Below are 17,783 nucleotides of genomic sequence, written 5' to 3' on the forward strand. Positions count from 1 at the left end.
CAAACTACACAACACTAATACAAAACAACTCACAGCATTCATCTGTCAGTGCTTGTGACACACTCATGGGAAGGCACACACGCGCTCGCACATGTCCTTACACATGTGCTTACAAAGACACCAAACAGAGCAAAAGCAGGAGCAATCTCCTGCTCGCTCACACCATCACCATCAGCCCTGCTATTAAACCAGCGGCTATACACACACAAACACACACACACACACACACGCACACACACACGCACGCACCAAACAAAGGGGCTTTCTATGGGCTCTAATGACATCCATTCCCTGCTCTATTTTGGTAGGTGTCTACTCCTGGTGCATCATTATTGTCATTAACACAGCCTCATATTACTAAAGCATTAACAGACATTATCACCATTATACAGCAGATGGTTGCATCTCCCCAGTCCAATATTGTGTTGCTTTGCACCTATGTGTGTGTGTGTGTGTGTGTGTGTGTGTGTGTGTGTGTGTGTGTGTGTGTGTGTGTGTGTGTGTGTGTGTGTGTGCGTGCGTGTGCGTGTGCGTGCGTGCGTGTGTGCACATGAGTGTGGAGAGGACGTGCTGTTGTCCACGTTGCTCTGCGTGGCCTTGGCTGTAAACCTCTTCCTGAATTGTAAACACTCTTCATCCTCTCACTTTGAACTCTAGTTTTTTATCGTCAGAGTTGGAGTGCGAAGACGATTCTTTATTGATCGCAAATGTGACAGAGACTTAAAACAAAAACAAAGGCTTACAGACAGAGACAATGTGTGAGAGATGATCCCACGTTGAACTGAGCTTATGGCTGAAGAAGAAGGCAGAGCGACAAATACTTATTTCTCTGCACCAGGGGCGCACAGACGTCATCCTTGAACTTGTTCAGTGTCTGTTTTTAGCTTCTCCCACCCCCCCCCATCCCCATCCCTCAATGTCACTGTGTAATGTAATGTCATTTTGCTGGGAATGTTTTAAAAAACCTTCACATGACGGGAACTTTTGAATCAATTCATTTCTTCCTCAGTGAATTAATCATTGGAGCTTTTTTTGGTGAAAACCACACAACCATGCAATTCATTCTTCCTCCTGGTTGTAATGTGACAAATGAAAGTTTAATGTACTATGCCCCTCCATTGAACAAGACACAGTTTAAGTCACAGAAAGAATCTTTCTTGTTTCCATAGCCTCTATTTCCATCAGCTCGACCTCTTGAGCTCCAGTTTTTTTAAATCAGGAAAAAGAAATCCACTCTGTATTTCAAAAGCTGCACTAACCCAAATGGAAATACTTCATGTTTTGTGAATGATTTTGTACATTTACTGCCACAGATTCATCCCAAGATATTTGCCATCTCTGCATAATTTGGGGTCTTGAGCAGAATTTAAAATAAATATCTGTGGGTTTGAACAAGGTTCAGTCATACAACATTAGTTTATAACTCTTGACCCACCACTGGCCTAAAATCAAGACTTGAGGATTTACTTACACTGAGGTCAAACTATCCATCCATCCATCCACTTTCTATACCGCCTATCCCTTTCGGGGTTGCGGGGGGGCTGGAGCCTATCCCAGCTGTCAACGGGCGAGAGGTGGGGTACACCCTGGACCGGTCTCCAGTCGATCGCAGGGCAGAGGTCAAACTAAATATAATGAAAATGAAAGAGCCTTTTCCATCAGGCACATCAAGGTATCACCTATACAGTACCTATTGAAACAACATACGGCCACTGGCATGTGGAAACCATCTAATGCCAATTTTGCTGATTTTCGTGTTTTCCAAAGGATTACATGCTCATCCATGCAGTGGAAACAATTCTCTGAATCTGGGAGAGGCTTAAGAAGGCTTTTGTCTGCTCTTTGATTTGCAGTTCTGAACAAATCTTACCAAAGGCCTTTAAAGTGCTAAAAGGCATGACTGGCTGATGATATGGATTATGGGAGAAAATTCAAAAAATCATCAGTAGACAGACACTTCTGTTGACTCTAAATTTGACTTAAATCAGCTCTTTCCTACTGACTCTGAAGAAAAGTGTGAGGAATTGTTTCAGTTGGCTGCAAATCTAAACTTCCAACTAAAACCAGCAACTCCTACTGAAACTGCTCAAAATTAAGATCTGCAATATGAACGCTAAATATTATATTCTCTTATATTGAAGCTTCATATGCTAAGTGGATTAGACGATAACTGAATTGTAATTGCAGACAAACAAATATGAAGGATGTTTCTTTTTAATCTGCGCATGATCGCAGCATATACAGTGAAAGGCGTTAGTAAGGGCAAACTCATAGACAAACATGTAAGACCAATGCTTAAATGCTCATATACAGGAACATCTCCCATTGGACCATAATTTTTCTTGCAGATGTCTTGAACTTTGAAAACAGAGCAATCAACATGGGGGAAGAGCTAGTTTATTCACTGGTCTCATGCAATGGTTTTCTTGCACAAACACGCACACACACAACAGAGGATGATTGAGTTTCACAGCAAAAGACTGTACACAGCAAAAAATAAAAATAAAAGAAAAAAAATGCAGACATTGAAAAATCCCCTTCATCTGTCCCATGACTCCCCAGACCAACACAACCCTTCCTGCTCTGCCCCCTGCACTGCCCCAGCATTGCAACACAGACACACTCGTCGAGTGTTGCAACCTTGCAGCTGTTTGGATATTGTCCGTGCTTCTGATGTCCCATTGGAATAAAAGACTGGAAGCTGTAATGTGTGTGCTTTGCGTTTGTGTGTGAAAGCCAAAGGCAGCTGCTTTAAATATCTGCCTTAATGTCGCTCAGGGGCCTTAAACTCACCCTCACGCACATACAGTATATTTCAGAAAAAACATGCACAGCAAACTGTAAAGGACCCATTCAAACTTATGTCCTATTGAGAAGGCAGCATCAACCTCAGTCTTCATCCACAGTTTCTCCTACAACCATAGTAAAAGCCTGGCCAAAGACGGCTTTATTACAAGACTGCACTTTGTTCTGTTCCTGTTTCGGCTCGGTTGCTACCATCAATTCTCATCTGCAGTAAGGACGTCAGGCACTTCCAACTCCTAAGGCTGCCCTCAGTTGGTACACTGCAGTGAAGTGATGTGTAGTGTCATTACTTCTAATTTCTCTGGACGTCGACTTCATACCGCATCACTGTTTCTCATCAATGTGAAATTCTATGACTCCTTTATCAGTGTCTGGAAGCTCCTCTCTTGCAGCTCACACCAGCAGTAAGGGAGAGTTTCTTCTGGTTGGTCAATGAGGAGGCATTCAAAGTTCTTTTGTTACCAACAATCATCTTAAAGGAGGTGAAGGCCTGCTGTTCTTGCTGTTCACTTAATGATGGGTTATGGTAGGGGGAGTTGCAGGGTGACGCCACAGAGAGAGTAATGCAATTCTTATTATTCATAAGTTGACAGGGGCACATTTGGGGATGGTTTGTCATTGATGGAGACAACACCATTGATGCTTATAGGTGGATCACTGAGGGTCTTAGAGACCCATTAATGGTAAAGAGCTGGATGCTGGTCTCCTTGTAAAATAAATCAAGGAGTGGCAAGGCAGCTGTGTCCAAATGGAGAGAGTGGACCATAATATGGTTGAGGTTTGCTGTGTCTATCCCCCATTTGGGGAGTCGCTTGTGTGTTCTCAAGAGGAAATGGATGCCTCCTCTCAAAACCAATTCCAGAAGGATGTTATTACTGCTGTTCCACTTACGGAGAGGCCAAATGTTTGTATTCTTTATAGCTATGTGGGGAATTGTACTTTTATACATAGGTTGACAGTTGTGAGGTGATGGAAGAAAGAGGGGAAACAATGCAATACCACGGTCCCTGGGAGAAAATAAAACCAATTATTTTGCATACTTTAGCTATAAGGAATATTGAAGCTGGTCCAGCTGGGTGATTTGCTCACTATACACCACTATACACTTGGAAGATACTTATTTCTATGTTCCAGGCATTGGAAATTGCCTTGGACTTTCTCTGGACTCCGCAGGAGTCCACAGTAACAGCCAGAGGCTACTGGAAATAAAAACAGTATTGTTATTCCTGCAGAACTTAAAGCCAAGGATGAGAAGCAAACAACCTAACTGGTATGGTTTATCAAGAAGTTGCAGGCTGGTGTTCATCCGACGATCACTGATAAGATAAGATAAGATAAGATAAGATAAGATAAGATAAGATAAGATAAGATAAGATAAGATAAGATAAGACTTTATTAATCCCCCCTTGGTGTTAAAATCTAAAGAGAGCAGTAGGGCCTTTCTTTTATAGGACTGTCTAAATTCCAATATCAAGACTCCACATGTGCTGTACGTGTCCCTTTTCTCTCAGATCTCCCCATTGCTGGAGAGATTCAGGCATGGTAAGCTACCAGCCATCCATGGTCCAACAGCACTACGGTACACATGGACTCGCCTGCTTCTGGCACTGCGCTAAGCTGTCAACCAATACTGGGAGCATTGTACTCAGGAGATGACATGATGGGCATGGTGCCCAGTGAAGAGCAAGCTTTCAAGGATTGAATCGTCAAAGCAACAGGTTGGTGCATGTGTGATTATCAGATACTCTGTTCAAAGCAAACGTGCAAAATAGTCTTGTTTTGGAAAATGGCACAAGGAAAGAGGAGTAACTCAATTTTCTTATCCAGTCTCCCAGAAATTATGTGGTGGTCTATTAGGGAAAATGCTTTTGCAGCACAGCACTTTTTGGGAAGGTAGACTGGAAGGTAGCGAGGTGGCATATTCCTTAGCACTTTTGTAGAATGGTAACGCTTTTAATCTTACAGTCACATCAGCAATTTCCCTTCTACTGCATTGCAGCTGGGATAAGTGGACAGTGACAGTAAGACACAACTTTACACCATTGTGTCGTTGTTGTTCAGTCAGTGCTCCGCTGTGATCATAGAAGAAGAGTCACAATAAGTAACTAGCATTCTTTGCTGGGGTCCAGTCCCAATCCCGTGAAGAAAATTCTACTTGTGGATTTGAAGCTGAGTTGAGGCAACATTATCATAACCTTGCCAAAGAAAACACCGTTAATACTCTACATTAATAGCAGTAGGCAGATGCAAAGTGGGGACTAATGCAGTGAAAACCTTTGTATAGTTTTGAATGAGTGACTATTGTCTTGAAAGAATTTGTCTTTCAGTGTGCACATGTAAGCATCCAGTTCTGTGATTGCACATGAGAGTAAGAACTTTACATTACTCAGTCCCAGGGATTTTCTTGATGACCTCAACACTTTGTACTGAATATATTGCACTTACTGATGAATGATGAGGTGCCAGATGTTTACAGAGAACTACAGTTTAGGATAATGGAATAATAGTGGACATTATCCTGCAGTTGGTATTGAGCAAAGAGACATCTGGTAGTGATCTGTCCCCTGGCTCAGTTAGCAATATACAGTATTGATGTATAGGTGCATGTGCGTGTCCATTTTGTTGGCTCCATGATATTTCCGTTGAAGGAAATGCCCGAGAGGTTATTATGAAAGATGTTGCTGAAAAAAAAGAGCCATTTCCATTTCCAGTCTCCCTCCCTGTTCTTTTCACACTTGTCTCGGGTTGTTTCAGATAAATTATTTTAGGTTTGATGGGCGCTGCAGTGAGTGACGCAGGAACAAAGTGACCCCACATTGTGTGGAGGATTTCTTTTCAATGGTTCGGTTGACAGGCTTTCCCCTCAGCAGTTCTATGATAAACCCAAAGACACAACACATGTGCGCACACACACACACACACACACACACACACACACACACACACACACACACACACACACACACACACACACACACACACACACATGCATTTCTCTCCCACTGCGCTCAGTTCCTCCCTGAGAACAGGAACAGTGACTCCCGGCTGACATCAACAACTAGGAAACCTACTGCACACATCCGGTTTATTATCGGCCAAGCTTTGTTGACAAGGAGTACAATGTTAGGCCAAAGGGTCTTTTTTTCCCCCTGTTTAGCAACGATATGAAAGTAAAAGACAGCAAGTGTCACAGTCAGGATAGGTGGGTACTTCCTCTGTGCTAAATCCCTGTGCAGGAAACTGTTGATACACAAAGAGCAGCAGAGATGGACAGAGGGAGGATCACGTCTTTGTCAGTTTGATCATCTGGGGTTAAGAATCAGGGCAATATTTAATTAAAACAAAATGTTCAGCTGTTGTTGCACAGTCAATTGTAGATTTTTCAGTTCCTATACCTCTTATATCCTGTGCAGTCTTTCATTGGACTGTTTGAACAAAGCATCGTTACCACATTCTGACCGTGACTTCAGCGCTTGATCTAAAAGTCAATGGATGCTACCAGAGGAGAACTAAAAATCTGATCAGTGAAAAGGCGAGACTGAAACGGACTGAGAAGGAAAGAGTGATTGACAGGCTGGAGATGGAGAAGCCTCCAAAGTGAAAGAGAGAAACAACAGACACTGTTATACTCCTGTGAGCAGACAGTGAGCTGGCCACAGTGCAGGTGCTGTAAGCTTTCCTGTCTGTTTCAATGTCAGCTCTATTTCCTCAACCTCAAGATTTCGTGCTGATCCAAAGTTGATGAAACATCCTCATGGGCTCTTGATACTGTATAACTATTTTGCTTGGAGTCTTTCTCCATATCACACATTTATTGGTCTGAATCTACTGCAGCCTCCCACCTCTGTTAGTCTTCACTCTGAAAAAAGAGCACTCTGGCTGAACGGCATGCTTCATTTGCTATTTGGCCCATTTCTGTCCGTCCATCTTCTTCTGTCACCTTCTGCTGTGTTTTTCATGTGTTCCGGAAAGGCTGACAATCTGAAAATTTAAAAGCTGTTTTTTCCAACTCAAGCCCCGCTGAAGCGGCCTATTCGGGACTTCCTGTACAGGAAATTGACATTTGATAAAGCCTGGACACTGTCACTGATATTAGGAGCTGTTAGAGCGTTTTGTAAATCTGACTAGAGTAGATTATTGTATGAATGACATCCTGTTTTTTGGAATATGAATAAGTAAGAAGAGCAGTCATTCATTTCTTCAAGAAAAAGGAAAAGCCAAAGCAAATGGATCATATTAGTAAGATCTGTTGTAGTTGCAAACAAACCTAAATTTGACATCAAAGCTTGTCTCCAAGTCCAAAAAGTTCTTGTGACGGCCCTCTGGCTCTGCCGCAGCCTGTGAGTGTGTGTCTTGCCCTCAGCTGCTGACTGTCTTGTGTCTCCTTCAGGTCCTGGCTGACATATTGTATTAGTGCAACTGGGTACATCTGGCTAGACCATCAAGAATGCATTTAGGATGAGTCGTCCTCATGGCTTCCCCCCTTGTACAACATGTTTTCTTTGGTTTGGTTTGATTTAGTTGCTCTTTATCTGGCACTGTATAACACCACATCCGCTCAGTAACACTGCTGACCTATTGATTGACCATTTCATACATTCAATTCATGTATTTTCTTGTTATTTCACACACGGAGAGACAGCTGCTTGATCCAGCTTACCGCTGTAATTTTGGGGATGGTCCTGTTGCTGCCCTTCTGCCTCAGTTCTTGATTTCTTTTCAAACCATCTGTTGTTAGCTACACACATGTAAACAGTGACCGCTCCAGCAGTTGATCCATGGGGCTTTCTGTGTTTACTATCATCTGGACTCTGAGGCAAGCCTTTAAAATGATTTATGCGAAATGAGTGAATTGATGGGGCTGCATGGTGGTGCAGCAGGTAGCGCGCGTGCCTCACAGCAAGAAGGTTGCAGGTTCGATTCCCGGGTCAGGCCTTTCTTTGTGAAGTTTGCATGTTCTTCCCGTGCATTCGTGGATTCTCTCCGGGAACTCCGGCTTCCTCCCACAGACCAAAAACATGCTCATTAGGTTGACTCTAAATTGCCCCTAGGTGTGAGTGTGAGTGTGAATGGTTGTGTGTATGTGCCCTGCGATCAGCTGGCGACCGGTCCAGGGTGTACCCCGCCTCTCGCCCGTTGACAGCCAAGATAGGCTCCGGCCCCCCCGCGACCCCGAAAGGGATAAGCGGGGGGGGGGGGCTTATGGGGAGATTTAGGAGGTTTGGGCTTCTTGGTCCAGTAGGCTTTCACCTTACCTACAGCAGCTACTGTATGTGCTTAGGCTCTGAAGCTAAGCCGTAGATGACCTGTGTCCCCTCACAAATTGTCGGTCTGCAGTGGAAAATCAGTTTAGGGACCACATGTGATTGGCTACTTGTGCTTTCTCCTCCAAAGTTTCTCTGGGCAGTGTAGATTGTTGAGGAAGACAACGTTAAGAAGTTGAAGAAAGAAGACTCTGCCTCTTCTTTTCAGTAACACACACTTAGCAAAGCTCTGTAAAGTCTCTGTTCACTGTGATCACTGATCTGTGTCACTGACAAAAAACAACCCAATTAGAGCTTGAAAAATAAATAAATTATACGCCCTGTCACGGTCTTATGATTATTGATTAATCACTATTTTCTGGGCAACTTAAAAGCACAGTGTCAATTAAATTTATAATAGAAGTCATGAAGAACAATAAAATGAAATAAGTCTTCAAATAATCTCAGAGCAGTTGTTAAAAATGTTCAATCATATGGTCTCTTTAATCATAGAACTATGACAGAATAATAACTGGAATAGGAAAAAAGTTTTAACTTAATGAACTAATATGACATTTGGTCATCGGTTATCAGTATTTGCATGTCAGTCTCAATCACATTGCTGAGAGGAGAGAATGATTTAACTTTAAACTTCAAATTTCAAATATAGTCCAATTTTTTTTTGTTGAAACCATCCAAATGATCCAAAAAGTGTCCCTAGTTTTCACAGCAGTCCCTGAGCTATTTTTATTGACCTAATTAAATAAGAAGTAGCTCTGTTGGGTGGAGAAATGTTAACCCCTTCTGGCCAACATAAATCCAGTTTTTGTCAGAGTGGCTGTCACTATGAGGATGAGACTCATGTTGAAATACACTGGAATTTCCTTTGAAGGAGTTTATCTACTCCTGCATGTGTTAAATACTTCCTCTTTTTTTTTTTGGATTTTTTGTATGGTCCCTCAACAAGGAGTTCAGATATAGGAGTCAGACACAGTGGTTCTAAGGGGGACAGATGTGTTGCTCAAGGCCCTTTTTAGCAGATGCTTGCAGACAAAGATGCATTTAAGTCACCTGTGCTGCAGTTGAAAGGTCACTGTAGTGCATGTAAATGCATGTGTGTGTGTGGCCGCCCCTGAGGAATGTTGAGTATTTGTCCACCATTGAGATGTTTGTCTGCTGCAGCCCCTCGTGTGTTTGCAGTGGGTCTGTGTACGCATGTAAATCTCCAGGTCATCTATGCAACTGAGGGGCTCTCCGTCTGTCTCATGTGTCCCATTACTGGCTGGCAGACAGTTTAATTGGTGACACAAAGCTGGTAGTTGTGTTTCAGTCTGATAACTATACTCTGTACATCTGCCGCAAACACATTTTATACTACTGTATACTTTATCCTTTATACAAACATCCAGGATGTGAGAGGAAGGAAGAAGGAGAGGAGGATGACGTTTGATCAAAAAGCACATCTGTACACATCTAAGTCCAATTCACACAAAGTCAATACAAGAGCTTGTTTGGAGATGCTGATTTGATTGCAGAACGTCCAGATTTTGAACATCTGGGGTTCAGGCTCTAGACAGGCCTGCTATGACTGCGTCTGCATGTGTGCAGGTGTGCTGGGCTCAAAGGAAACTGATGAGATTTAGGTCAACAGAGCCAGTTGAGAAGGAAATGCTATCTGTTATGAAATCACTAACCTTTGCTCATCCAACATCCCTTCAGAATTTATATTCTCCCTTCTTGAAATGGATGCTGTGGTGGGATTTTTGGCTGTGTTTCCAAACCCAGCGGGACATCCGTTGAACATATTTCTTTCCTCCGCTCCGCTAGCTGGAGGTCTCTGAAAACACCGCGGTCAATCATTGCCAGCATCAGGGACCGTAGAGGCGGAGGAGGAAGAATGTGAATTAGGGGTTTCTTTGCCGTATTTCACTTTATCTAATCAGTGTAGAAAAATGTTTTCCTGTGGTCTGACATTGATTACACCCCTTGATGTCAAGTGTATGAGATAGACTTGTTGAACAAAATGTGAGCAAAGCATCAGTTCTTCATCCAGTACTAAATCCTCACAGGAGTTTGCAGTAGGAGCAATTTGTCTACAGCAACACAATGACATTAAACTTTCAGACTCAGTGTCTCCAGTCTTTGACAAACACTCAACTTCAGCAGATCTAATAGTCAGGCATGTTATATAAATCTGCATCTGTCAACCTGGCTGCTGTTTAGGGAGAATAAAGTTTGAGTACGCCAACATGTATATGGAAATATTAAAAGTGAGCCTCATCTCCCAAATTTCCCCTATGGGGGATTAATGAAGCGTTATCATGTGTTTTTTATTGTACGTTCCTGATGGTGGCAGATGCTGGCCCCTGTTAAAGCAGCAACTGTTTCAGTTAACTACCATTAACGTCTAATTATACAAAATTTAACAGAGAGAGTCAGCAACTCATTGTGTATGAGCATATTCTCTGTTTCAGTGCTGACTTCACCGATAATGATAATGAGTGGTACTGTTGTCAGTTCATTACAGGAACTGAGCGCCGTTTCAAAGGCCTACATTGATGAACTTGGGGTTAGCGAGGGGCTCGTGCATGACCATGCCAACATCATGATTTGGGCCCTTTCAGTCAACTCAAATCTGGAGGGGAGGCTTCCTGCACACTCTGTGGGGATAACAAGCGGCCCTTTGTGTGCATCTGAGTGTGTGATTGTAAGTGTGTTTGCGTGTGTGTCTTTGTGATGGTGGAAGTGAAGGGTCGAGGGTCTGATGAGGAGACTGTGACCAGGTGTCATGTGATGGGTGGATGTGAACACAATGGTCACTTGATGGAGAAAGTAAACAACTTTAAAACCTGCTGATATCTTCTCCTGCATCTAGACTGCTGCAGTGACCCCACACTCACCCACACCGTCCCATATCCCTGCAGGAGCTTTCCGAAGTCACACAATGACCCACCAATCCAGGCCTGGAAGTGTTTATGCTTTCCATAAATCCCGCTGAGCTTGTAGGGCTCTGACCCATCACTCCAAATAACAGGATGACCCATATACCATCATTTAAATACATTGCTGTGATGACTTCACCCATAACATCAGGTTTTATGAACACGATAGGATGTTTAAACAGAAATACTCAAACCCAATACCCCAGATGTCATCAGCATTATTTTATACAGTCCCTTTTGTTTCAAAAAACTGATATTTCCTGTACTGCTGTATGGTTCAGTTTTTGTTTAATGGTTGTTCTACTATTTTCTCTCACTTAAGTGTGGAAATACATTTACAATATAATACTGCTTTTTATGTCATTTCAGTTCCACCACGCTAGTTCACCTTGTGTTGCCCACAGGAAGAGCTTCACATGTAAAACAGAAAACACTTGTGTTTTATTCGTCAAACCTGCCATACATCCTGACACCATACACAGCAGGATGGCCATTTTGTGAGGTTTAATATTTACAGCAGTATCTGCAGGCAGTGTGATTATGTACGCTGTGGTTTCCTCTCTGCAGAATCCATAAGGAATGATTGTCAGGATGATCATCATTTGTTTCTGTTTTAATTGTAAGCAGCATTGAGCTAAAGTGGTTTGTTATTGTTACAGATGTGAGCTGAGTTTTTGCACAGTTTAAGAAACAGTATGTGTTGTTGCATTCAAGGACAAGGAAAAACAATACTCAAACCCAGATAAGATGAAAAAATTCAAAAACATGCTCATTAGGTTAATTGATGACTCTAAATTGTCCGTAGGTGTGAGTGTGAGTGTTTGTTTGTCCTTGCGTGTGGCCCTGGCTGGCGACCGGTTCAGGGTGTACCCCGCCTCTCGCCCATTGTAGCTGGGATAGGCTCCAACCCCCCGCAACCCCGAAAGGGATAGGCGGTATAGATGATGGATGGATGGATGGATGGATGGATGGAATTCTGACCTCTGCAGCAGAACCCTGTTCTGGTGTCTGTTTGGTGTGAAGTCACTACACAACACTGCATATGCATTATTACAAATAAGTGCGCTTGTGTATTTAGCTTCAGCTGCGTAGCTTTCTGTATTAGTGGCTTGGCTGTAGCTGTATCATTGAAGGATGTATTCAGTTATACTTTTGACTCATCTGATAGCATTATAACTCTTATTAAGTCTTACTTAGTCGATTCTGAGGCTCAATATTGTTGCTCTCCAGTGAAAACCTTATATCTCATTATTTGGCGATGGAATGTTTTCAGAGGATGAAACGCTTCATGCGTTAAAAAAATCCACCTCTGCCTTTGGCTGCTAAAACCCACTGAAGACACATTAAACTGTAGAACAGATGCATGGCCAGTAAAACAAGGCTGTTTTTTACTATTTCATAATATGTTTTTAGAAATACATGGTTCCATTGGGCAATGTCATGCTTGCATTAGAAATGCTGAATCAGCCAATAACAAATAAATATCCATAAGAAATAATTCACTAAAACGACTTGTTGGAATACACTAAGTGAAGACAAAGTATGTTGTCCAATGTTCTTTTGTTTGGTTTGGTTTCCCACCATGTGGCAGGAGGTTTCAGAGCCAAACCTCAGTTTTACTCCCTCAGGAGCTGATATTTGTTTACAGTGGTCTGTTTAGTCTGGATAAACCATAAGAGCCTGCTCAGACACTGTGCATATGTACAGCCCGTGACTCATTCATCATGGGACAAGCCTTCAAACAGCCCAGTACCTTTCACTGCCGCCAGTGATGAACGTGTGAGAGAAAGCAAAACTTACTGGGAGTCTAACTTACCAGAATGACCCAGTTACGCTGCACACCACCGGCCTTGTTCCGCTGTCTCAGTGAACGCTGTATCACTGCCTCCCTTTCTTTAATTTGCTGCTTCAATAAGCCTCCAAATCCTCTTTTTTTCACCTCATGGATTTACAAAGAACTTTTCTCCCTCTGGTGTTAAACTGAGAGCTCCAAAGTGATTGTTTCTTTTGACGCTGAACAAAGAGCTTTTTGTTTGAATAATTCTTCCCAAACTCAAGCTTTGGCCAAATATCTTTTTGCAGCTTTGGCATTAGACTTCTCTCCTACCGCCGATCTAGTGTCGGGATAAAAACACCCCAGATGTGGACTCCTCTTGACTAAATTTGAATCAACTAAGATTAAGTGGGCTTGCTAATCCACGAAGGAAATAAGTGAAACATGTGGAAAGAAGAAGAATTCTCTCTTCATTGAACATCTGCAAGTCAGTGACTCTTGGTTTTTGAAAAGATTTCTGATCTTTGTATTTGAATACACTGAGCCACATTCAGGATTGGGAGAGTATCACAGTTGTTACAGATGTGCTGTAGGGCTTTAGCTTTTCATGCAAATTGCCAAGAAGTTTATGTTCAACTCTCCTTGATCATTTTGTTTAGAGAAAAAGAGAAGCTTTGATTTTGGAAAGATGATTGAGAAGAGGAATAACAACTCTGTGGCTGCAGTCCTGAGCAGCTGCAGTGTGACCACAGGAGATGGTATCAGCAGCTTTAATTAATTAGAATTATCAGATCAAGTGCTGGAGAAATAACTGAGCGTGCAGGGAGGGATTAACATAAGCAGAAGATGGAATAAAGGGATCAGCGGACTGACTAAGGATAGAGATGATCTTTTGTGCAGAGAAGAATGTGATGATAGAGTGAGAGTTTTATTTATCACAGAGCAGATAAAAAATACACGTTTTCAGTGGGAAACACTGTTCATAAGCTTCCTAATAGAGCAATGGCCCTCCACTGCTGGGAGCTGTGGTGTTAAAACAGCAGGGAGTTAATGTGTTTGATGGCACACAATGTGATAGAGTGGGCAGTTTGAGGTTTATTTTCAATAGAGAGACTGAGTAATTGCTTGGCATAGCTTCACTCCAGTTGGTCTTCAGGCTCCAGACTGCTATCAACCTGTCTGTGACCTATTTGGTGCTTTTCTGTGCTTGACCTCAAGAGAGAATTTAACCCATCACCTCGGCCTTTGAGCTTGAAATCCAGGAGAAAAGAAAATACAATATTCATGAAGCCTTTGATGTGGACTGAACAGCCAGATTCACAGTGTGTGTCTGTCCCATGCAGATATGCGCAGGTATGCAGACACAACATGCATGCACTCATTAAGCAGCAGTGCTCAGCATGTGTCCGTTTAGAGGTATGTTGGAAATGGCAATGCGAGGCAACTTACAAAAAATCTGAGCTTCAGTATGCAGCAGTCATGTGATATTACATCAGTAAACTGCACAAGGCAGGCCTATGTTTGATGATCTCACTAATCTCAGATTGCCTTATACGAAAGAGACCAGACAAAAGATCTGATGTTGGGGATTCTGCTGCCTCTGCTATTGAGCAAACAGTTTATACTGTGTCCACAAATGAACCAAACCTCATTCAGCACTCTGCTTCGCTGGTTGCTTGCCAGCAGCAAGCTGGGGCCGACCAAGCAAATCAAGTGTGGCTACGCCAAAATATCAGGTTTGTATTAGTGCTTAACGGGAGGCCATCCATGAACTGTGACAAGCATAAAGAAAACAGCAAATGTTTTCCACTGTCTCGCTGATTTCCTTTTAGGAGAGAATAGTTTATATTAGTAAGTATAGCAGCTAGAGCTAGAGATTTGAATGGTGTTCATGTTTTAAGCTGCTCCAGTCAATATGTTTGGATGCCTGTGTATACTGTGAAACCAACAGAGTCATCATCTGACTCTGCAGTTCCCCTCAGCTCTATAGAGCTTTTTGCTGTCTTTCAGATCATTGTTTTAGTTCAACACATTGCTTTTGGTTTCCTGGTTTTCAGCAGCAGGCACAGCAAGCCGATGTTTCCAAGCTGTTGTTTCCAGGCAGCTGTTTCTAAGCCCTAAAAATACAAATTACACTACCTGCCCAGCACCAGCAGACAGCTGTCTGCAACACATTCGAATGAATTCCTGCTGAAGGAAAGGGTAAACTTGTTGACTTCATGTATTGTTTTAAAGGTACTTGGGTCTAGAGATGGGTCTAGAGATTATACATTTTCAACATAATTACTGTTACAGACTAGCTTGAAAGAATGGGGCAGTTTTTCACGCATGGAGGGTATAATAAAAGACACTATCAAGTAGATTTATGGGAAATGCAGCATCAAAGGATGTCAGGGCTTGATCAGTATTAGGATACTGACAGTCAGGACATCTTGTGCTCAGTTTTGAATTCCTTTTTTTTTTTTCTCTCTCTCTCATGAATGAATCAGATTTATTGTGAGGCTATTAGTGCAATAAGTGGCCCTTTGATGTTTCATGAGTTTGTGGTGATAATCGAACCTATGACAAGACCATTTGCAAAGAAATTTTAAGAACTGTTAAGTGCCTTTCAAGGTATTTGTCATTCACCTCCTTGTGATTCACGTGTTTAAAGATCCAAATCAAGATCCAAGATCCATCCAGTTGCCTTACACAGAACTTCAGTCGGCTTTTTAAAGTATACAGGCTCCAGTATGGATTTAAAAACATGACCTACAATAAAAGCAGCTCTCCTAAAGGCAAACAAGTTTTAGAATTAACTTTGGCCAAAAGCTGATCAACGCTATGGCAAGATCCCTTAAGCAGCACTAAACCTGGAGCACAGCTGAAAGAAATACAAGCCTGACCTCGTCAACTTCATTGATTTTTGTAAATATCTGCTTATTCTGAGTTTGATGTCAGCAACACGTTTCAAACAAGTTGGGACAGGAGCAGCTAAAGACTGGGAAAGTTGTGAAATGCTCCAAAAACATCTGTTTGGAACATTCAACAGGTAAACAGGCTCATTGGTAACAGGTGAGAGGATCATGGTTGGGAATGAAAGGGGCATCCTGGAAAGACTCAGTCGTTTACAAGCAGGGATGGAGTGAGGTTCATTACTTTGTGAACACATGATTGGATAAAGGATATGACGACAGGGGCCCTGGAACACTTTGTAAAACTGTTGTCAGTAAACATAGTTTGTTTCCAAATGATTACATTTAGTTTTATTTACTTTTTACACATCTTTTTAGATGTAAGGGGATGTGGTGTTATCAATGCCCTCTTTAAAAACAAAATGGATGACACTGTAGCTGGGACTTTCCTTACTTCTTGTATAGCCTGTATGTCTTCTGTGAGGTACACAACACAGCACAGAGACCCATCTCTAAGATATCCCTGCTTTGCAGACTGAAACAAACATCTTTTTGTTCTAACAGAGGAGGCAACTGATCATGTGCTTGATATAATCTGTTTATGGAGCGGCAATACAGTGGCCTTCTGTCTTCTAATCAGCAGGGTCAAGCTCAACAGACTGGCCTGTAATTGATGTTTTGGATTTGTGATTAGCAAGGAAGCTAATTTTATGTCTGTGGCTTCATAAGGATGGGGATATGCTCTTAGATTAATCTAGAGATATAACTTGTTTCATATGTTAAGGGACTAAGTTTGTACTGTAAAGACATTAAAGTTTTATGACTTGTACATATGGTACAAATTCAGTTTGTAGAAGTTTACCACAACTTCTCTCGCTGCCCAGAAACACAATACCGCAACTTACTGCCTTTGCGGAGAAATGGACATAAATAGTCGAAAAGCTAGGCTATTGACTCTGGTATAGAAGGACCACAATAATATGTGCTGGTGTGACACCCAGTGGACAGAGTCTGCAACTCTCCATGCAGTCAGTGTGAAGTGCTCCTGATGACAATGAGGAATCGTGTGAACGTACTGAGCTGACATGCGATGGATGGTTTATTTTTGCCGTTATCATACATAACGTGAAATGTAATTTGCATACAATAGAAATGCAGAAGCAGATTTTCAGGCGTTTAAAGAATAGTTTTACATTTTGTTTCTTGATAAGAAATGCGAAGACTTCTTTAGCTTTTAGATGGAAACTAGGGAGGCAGATCACAACTTGCATGGTTTAAACAAACAATATACAACGTGTTAATTAGTGAGCTGCAGGGACACTGTGCAGTCACACAAGTATGCGAGGGGTTTTAATCTTCTCCTTTAACTCTGAGAAAAAAAGCTTTATTTTCTCAAAACGACAAACAATTGCTTTAAACCCACATTCCCAAATCCAGAAATGTACACCTCACTGTTTAAGTGTAGATTACAGTGCTGAAAATCAGCAAGTTTATCTTTGACATAGTAAAAAGTAAGAAATTAGCAAATAATCATAATTGTTTACAAAACAATCCACAGAACTAATAAAAAATCAATAGTACAAAACAACAAATATGAATCCAAATTGAGCACATGTGATGACAGTAAAAAACATTGGTAAATCATAATAACACATAAAGTTACAAGAACAGAATGATGGGTAACACAGCAGCATTTACACTGAAACTAACATAGAAGAATAACGACAAGAATAACAGTCAAGAAAAGTAAAGATCTACAGTCAGCAAGGTTTAGCCCTTCTTGGTAAACATTCATATGCAGGTTGTGTGATATGAGAGTCGAGATTGTGGAAGAAAAAGATACTGATGGAGACATTACATTACCTCCAACACATTCATACATGGATAGACTTTTTATCAATGTATTTTGATTTATCACAGGTTGCTGTGTCATATTAATAAGGCAGAACAACATCACTAAAATATTGAACAATATGCACTATTCTGAATAATAAATACCAATTGTAATGCAAAACACTCACTCAAGGCTTGCAACTTAAATGTTTAAATACTCAGACTTCATTTGTTAACACTTTTTTTTCTGATTTTAATCCTCTCACGTTTCTCTCAACTCCTTCCCTGTTTG

This window comes from Chaetodon trifascialis, chromosome 5 (genome assembly GCF_039877785.1).
Source record: "Chaetodon trifascialis isolate fChaTrf1 chromosome 5, fChaTrf1.hap1, whole genome shotgun sequence".
NCBI classification, from domain to species: domain Eukaryota; kingdom Metazoa; phylum Chordata; class Actinopteri; order Chaetodontiformes; family Chaetodontidae; genus Chaetodon; species Chaetodon trifascialis.